Below are 7,204 nucleotides of genomic sequence, written 5' to 3'. Positions count from 1 at the left end.
GCTCAACTGGACGTAGGCTTTTACCTTCACCGTAAGGGGCCGAACCAGTATAAACCCTCGTGTTCCTTGTCCCACTTAACCCCTTCAAGCTTCCCAATTGCGATGGCTCCACGACTAAGTCCTAACCCGAGGACATCTGCCGTGACAATTCCATGACAGTTGGCGCCCACCGTGGGGCTGGCGCACGGTGGATTTGAGTTCTTGAAGGGCAGCTTCGAAGGGCTCAAGGGATACGATGTGGGCCGGATGACCAAGAGTCGTCGCGGCAAGCTCTACATCGACGATGCGGACTGGGGCCCCGACGCCGGCTCAGTGGAGTACGGGTACCGGGTCCCCTTCGGTGGAATTCATGTCTTCATCGGCAAGATTGGAGAGCCGGGCCCCGAGCCGGATATCCGCGCCGGTCTCATCGAAACGGCTCAGCGCGCACGACCCGCCCGGGCCCGGCCTGCCTTAAAGCGCGCTTTTGTGGGATGCATCCACGGAGGGCCCTCTGATCCATCTGGGTCTGGGGATGAGGCGGCCTCCGGCTCTGACGGCGAGTCGGCCGCTGATGAGTCAAACTCGTTGTACCAACTTCAAGATGGCAGGCTCATGAGTTATTCCGATGGCAGCAGTATTCCGGACCTTTTTGAGCCGCCAAGTCAGGTTGGAGTTTTTATGGCTGGTGCGCAGCCTGTTCAGAACCCCGCTTCCGGATCGGAAAACCCGGTGCCTTCCCCGGCTCAGGTGCTGATGGATCTCACGGATAAGATGACGGCCCTGTTAACCGCAACGGTCGACCCGGCGGATCAAGTTCAGCATGATGCGGCGGTGGCACAGCTAAAATTGGATCTGATAAAAGCTAAAGAGGACCTTGCAGCGGAAGGGATCAGACTGGCTGCGGAGCGGGCGGCTCTGGATGCCCGGACTCAGCTGATTCAGGCGCAGTCCTTCCAACTCACGATGGATCAGAACGCGGCCAATGAGGTCATGAGAAGGAGGCATCAAAAGGCTCAATCTCGACTCCCGCCGGTTTACGATCCGCGCAACCTCTTCAACACACCGGGTGCAGGGTCTAGTCACCCGCCGGGGGTCGTAGCACCCGGATCTGGACCCCTTATTCAACCACGAGTGATGGGGCCTCCCCAGGGGCCCCCCGCCCCGCCTCAGTATGTGCCAATACCCCCGGGCCATTATAATAACCCGCTGGAGAACATGGTCGCCGCAGCGGCACGGCTGGCGGCTCTGCCCGTTGATGGCGACTCTCCGACGGCTATTGAGACCCGCCGGGTCAGAGAACTCCTCCAGACAGCGCTGGCGCAGCAAGAGGCGTACTCCTACAGCCGGGATAGGATCCATTCAACCCCGCGTCCAGGGCAGAGCCCGAGTTACAGCCGGCACATGGTCTCGGCGACCGGCTCAAGTAATGTCCGACGCCATGACCCGCCCCCTGGTCATGGCCCGCCTCATAATGGAGCCTTCTACGTAGCAGACCAAGCACGCCAGGAGGCGGAGCAGGCGCCTCAAGTGATGGCTTACCAGACCCCCCCGGCTTATCCGACGATGTCCGTTGATGCGGGTATCCCTACTAGAACCGGGGGTGTCTCGTGTTTGATGCCAGCTATCCGTAATGAACGTCTACCCAAGGACTTCAAAGGACCTAGGAAGGTGCCTAACTATACAGCAGACTTACAGCCGGCAGCCTGGATCGAGAGTTATGAGATGGCTATGGAATTGCTGGAAGTCAGCGAGGCGGCCATGGCCAAATATTTCACCATGATGTTAGATGGAACTGCCCGCACGTGGTTGAAAGGGTTACCGCCGAACTCCATCGGGTCTTGGGCTGAGCTGAAAGCCCGGTTCATTCAAAACTTCAAAGATACCTGCAGGCAATCTATGTCAATCGTGGATCTGACTAACTGTAAGCAGCAGGAGGGTGAATCCACGACCCATTGGGTTCGCCGGGTCAAGGAGATCATACATTCATCGGATAAGATGGATGCCGGCTCTGCAGTCTTAATGTTGGAACAAAACTGTCGCTTTGTGCCCCTAAAGATGAAACTCGGGCGGCTTAAGCGTGACTGTACTGATATGGGTACACTGATGGCAGCTCTTGTCAAGTACGCCGATTCCGATGGTACCAAGGATCCCCCTTCAGATGATGAAAGGGCAGGGAAGGGAAAGAAGAACGGCAACGGCAAGGGTCCTCAGTTTAGCCCGGGGAACCAAGGAGGAGGCAAGCGCAAGGCCGATGGCAGCCTAGAGTTTGTAGCCAACACCAACTCTCAAGGTAATAACCAGCAACGCAAGGGGAGGCCCCCTCCCCGAGGCGGCGGGTAAGGACCTTCTCTGGAACAGCTGTTGAATGAACCTTGTCCGAGACACGTTTCTAGAGAGAAGCCGGCGACTCATCTGTGGAAGGATTGTGCTATCATGAAGGCCTTTAAAAACTACAATGGTCCGGGTGGCGGCTCAGGCGCCGGCGGCTTTCATGGCCCGGGCGGCGGGTCAAATTCCGGTCCTCAGAACGGTCAAGGGGGCTTTAATCAACAGTCTGGTCAGGGTCATCAACAGCAACAGGGGGGCTATCAGACCAACCCAAAGCAGCTTAGCGGTGGACAGTATCACGTGTTCACCACTAGTTTGTGCAAACGAGACGAGAAGCTTCACAAGAGGGCTGTTAATGCTGTTGAGCCGGCGGTTGCACGCTACTTACGGTGGTCGGAGCAGCCCATAGTGTGGAGTAGGGAGGATCACCCTCCCCGGGTGGATAACCCGGGCCACCTGGCCTTAGTGGTGGCTCCTCAAGTGGGAGGCTATAAGTTCACAAAGGTACTCATGGATGGAGGCAGCAGCATCAACATCCTCTATTATGAGACTTTCCGTCGTATGGGGCTAGTTGATAAGAACCTCAGCCAGTCAAATACTATCTTCCATGGTGTGGTACCCGGTAAATCGGCTTATCCAGTTGGCAAGATCGAACTGGAAGTGGCCTTCGGTGATGAGAACAACTACAGGGTGGAGAAGTTGACCTTTGAGGTGGTCAAGATAAGAAGTCCTTACCACGCCATATTTGGACGGCCGGCTTACGCCAAGTTCATGGCACGGCCGTGTTATGTGTACTTACAACTCAAGATGCCGGGTCACAACGGGACCATTACGGTTCACGGCAGCCGGAAAGTGGCTCTGGAGTGTGAGGAAGGTGACGCGGCTTATGCAGAGTCTGTTTGTGCCACAGAAGAGTTGAAATTTTATAAAGACAATGTTGACCCAACAGATATGACTTCTCTGAAAAAGCCAACCACGGAGAATGAACCAGCAATGAAGTTTAAATCAGCTGATGAGACTAAACTTGTTGATTTTGTTCCAGGTGACTCGTCTCAGCAGTTCAGCATCAGTGCAAATCTGGACCCGAAATAGGAAGGCGCGCTCATCGAGTTCATCCGTGAGAATAGGGACATCTTCGCATGGAAACCTTCTGACATGCCAGGTGTACCTAGAGAACTCGCTGAGCACACTCTCAATGTTGATCCAAAATTTAAGCCGGTCAGACAGTTCCTTCGACGGTTTAACGAAGAGAGGCGGAAGGCTATTGGTGAAGAAGTGGCCCGGCTTTTGGCGGCCGGGTTCATTGTTGAGGTTTTTCACCCAGAGTGGTTGGCTAACCCGGTGCTTGTACTTAAGAAGAACGGCACCTGGCGGATGTGTGTGGACTACACGGACTTGAACAAGGCGTGTCCGGCTGATCCTTTTGCTCTCCCCCGTATTGATCAGATCATTGATGCTACGGCAGGTTGTGCACGCTTAAGTTTCTTGGATGCCTATTCCGGGTATCATCAGATTAAGATGGCAGTTAAGGACCAGGAGAAGACGGCGTTCATCACTCCCTTTGGAGCCTTCTGCTATGTCTCTATGCCCTTTGGGCTCAAGTGTGCGCAGGCGACTTACCAGCGTTGTGTACAGAATTGTCTCCATAAACAGATCGGGCGCAATGTTCACGCTTACGTGGACGATATTGTGGTTAAGTCCATCAAGGAGGAAACCCTGATAGATGACTTAAGGGAAACCTTCGATAATCTCCGGGTCTACAAGATGATGCTTAACCCGGCCAAATGTGTTTTTGGTGTTCCTGCGGGCAAGCTATTGGGCTTCTTGGTTTCTGACAGAGGAATTGAAGCTAACCCGGAGAAGATCAAAGCTATCACTTCTCTAGCTAAGCCGGCATGTATAAATGATGTTCAGCGTTTGGCAGGTCGCATCGCTGCTTTAAGCCGGTTCATAAGCCGCTTGGGTGAGAAGGCTATGCCCTTATATCAGTTGATGAAGAAAACGGATAACTTTGTCTGGAATGATGCAGCTAATACCGCCTTCGAGGATTTGAAAAAGCAACTGGCAGAGCCCCCCGTCCTTGCTGCTCCGGTTGATAAGGAGCCCTTGCTACTGTATGTGGCGGCAAACACACGAGCCGTCAGTGTGGCTATGGTGGTGGAGCGTAAGGAGACGGGTAAGGAGCATCCGGTTCAGCGGCCGGTTTATTATGTCAGTGAGGTGCTTATTGAGTCCAAGCAGCGATACCCGCACTGGCAGAAGCTTGTATATGGTGTGTTCATGGCGAGCCGGAAACTCAAGCATTATTTTCAGGGTCATCCCATCACTGTGGTCAGTTCTGCCCCTCTTGGGGATATTATCCAGAACCGAGAGGCTACAGGGAGAATTGCTAAGTGGGCTATTGAGCTTGGGCCTCATGGCCTCAAATATGTGCCACGCACTGCTGTTAAGTCTCAGGCTTTGGTGGATTTTATTAATGATTGGACAGAGTCGCAAGTGCCTGAGCAGAAGCCGGATAACACCTATTGGACTATTCACTTTGATGGGTCCAGGCAGCTGGAGGGCTCGGGGGCTGGTGTTGTATTGGCTTCCCCTAGGGGTGACAAGTTCCAGTATGTGCTACAATTGATGTTTCCTTGCACTAACAATGCGGCTGAATACGAGGCCTTACTCCACGGTCTTCGGGTGGCTAAGGAGATGAGCTTAAGCCGGGTACGGTGCTTTGGGGACTCAGATTTGGTGGTTCAACAAGTATCAGGCACTTGGGATTCTAAGGATCCCCTCATGGCGGCTTATCGCCGCGAGGTTGATGCCATTGCTGGGCACTTTCAGGGATATCAAGTGGAGCACATTGACCGCAGGAAGAATGAGGCGGCTGATGCTTTAAGCCAGCTCGGCTCTCAGCGAAAGCTGGTGCCGCCTAACACTTTCCTGGATGTCCTATATAACCCTTCGGTTAAGTTGCCTACAGAGGAGGACTTGGCTATCCCTGACCCGGAGGCACGACTGGTGGCGGTTCTTCATGTCATACCAGACTGGACAATGCCGTACTTGGTTTATATAACCCTGGGAGAGTTTCCTGAGGATGAAACTTTGGCCAGGCAAATAATCCGGCGGGCCAAGTCAATGATTGTTATCAACGGCGAGTTGCATCATCGCAGTGTTTCAGGGGTATTTCAGCGTTGTATTTCCCCTGAGGAAGATCAAGAGATCTTGCGCGAGATCCATGAAGGGGATTGCGGCCATCATGCCGGCTCAAAATCCCTTGTGGCCAAGGCATTCCGTCATGGTTTTTATTGGTTGACGACTCACGCTGATGCGGAGGACTTGGTCAGTAAGTGTGATGGTTGTCAGAGGTTCTCCCGACGGGCTCATGTGCCGGCTCAGGAATTGAGGATGATCCCGATCACTTGGCCCTTTGCGGTCTGGGGGCTTGATATGGTCGGGCCTTTTAAACGGTCCAAGGATAAGAAGACCCATCTCTTGGTGGCAGTGGACAAATTCACGAAGTGGGTGGAAGCTGAGCCAGTTAGCAAGTGTGATGCAGCCACGGCGGTTCAATTTATGAAAAAGGTGATCTTCCGCTTCGGCTTTCCGCACAGCATCATAACAGACAATGGCACTAATCTGTCCAAAGGCGCTATGGAGGAGTTTTGTCAACGAGAGCATATCCGGCTTGATGTTTCTTCAGTGGCTCATTCCCCAGTCCAATGGTCAAGCTGAGAGAGCTAACCAGGAGATTCTGAAGGGCATCAACCCCGGCTTTTGGTCCCTTTGCAACGGACGCCGGGTTGTTGGGTGGAGGAGTTGCCCTCCGTCTTATGGAGCATCAACACTACTCCTAACAGGTCTACTGGCTTCACGCCTTTCTTCATGGTTTATGGGGCAGAAGCGGTCCTCCCTAGCGACATCCGTCACGATTCACCTCGTGTGGCGGCTTATGTTGAGACGGACAATGAACAGGCGCGCCAAGTTGCTCTGGACTTGTTGGATGAACAGCGTGATGTGGCAGCAGCCCGTTCAGCGATTTACCAACAAGACCTGCGCCGTTATCATAGCCGCCGGGTCAAAACCCGGGTCTTCCAGGAAGGCGACCTTGTGCTCCGGCTCATCCAGGATCAAACAGATGCACACAAATTATCCCCACCTTGGGAAGGGCCCTTTGTGGTCAGGAAGAACTTGCACAACGGGTCATATTACCTCATTGATGTTCGGGAGCGTAAAGATTCGCGTAAATCTGAGGAGGAGACCCGTCGGCCGTGGAATATCACTCAGCTTCGGCCTTATTACACTTGAGCTACCGGCTCTTGTGGTGTACATATTTATCTCAGACATATATATATTATGATAAGCAATAAAGCAGGACCTCTGTCCTTTTTTCTCCTCCAAATATACGTGTCATACTAATTTGAAAGGAGGATCCGGCTTATGATCGCATTTGAGTCTAGCCGTAAGCAGTAAGATCACTTGGGGGCTTCCTGTTCAAACATGGGTCGTATTCGAACCAAAGAGAACATAGCTGTCGATACCCATTTGATTGGCAAAGTGCCGAGCTCATTGGGAGGTTGCCTTTGGTCATATTTGAATCATAGTGTAACCCCTCTGAGAACCGACGTGGATCGTATTCGAATCAGCGTCGTTAAACAATTTTCAGAATCACTTGGGGGCTTCCTGTTCAAACATGGGTCGTATTCGAACCCAAGAGAACATAGTTGTCGGTACCCTCTTGATTGGCATCGCCACACCCATTGGGGGCTATATGATCGTATTCGAATCTTGGTTTAAACCCCTTTCGGGCCGGGTCTCTGGTCGTATTCGAACTGGAAGCCCCTAAGTTCCGATTTATCGCAAAGTCTACTCTGATTATGACAACGTGTGCATGGCCGGGTTTCGC

The sequence above is a fragment of the Aegilops tauschii genome, chromosome 1, assembly GCF_002575655.3.
Source record: "Aegilops tauschii subsp. strangulata cultivar AL8/78 chromosome 1, Aet v6.0, whole genome shotgun sequence".
Lineage (NCBI taxonomy): Eukaryota > Viridiplantae > Streptophyta > Magnoliopsida > Poales > Poaceae > Aegilops > Aegilops tauschii.
This window is presented reverse-complemented; position numbering follows the sequence as displayed.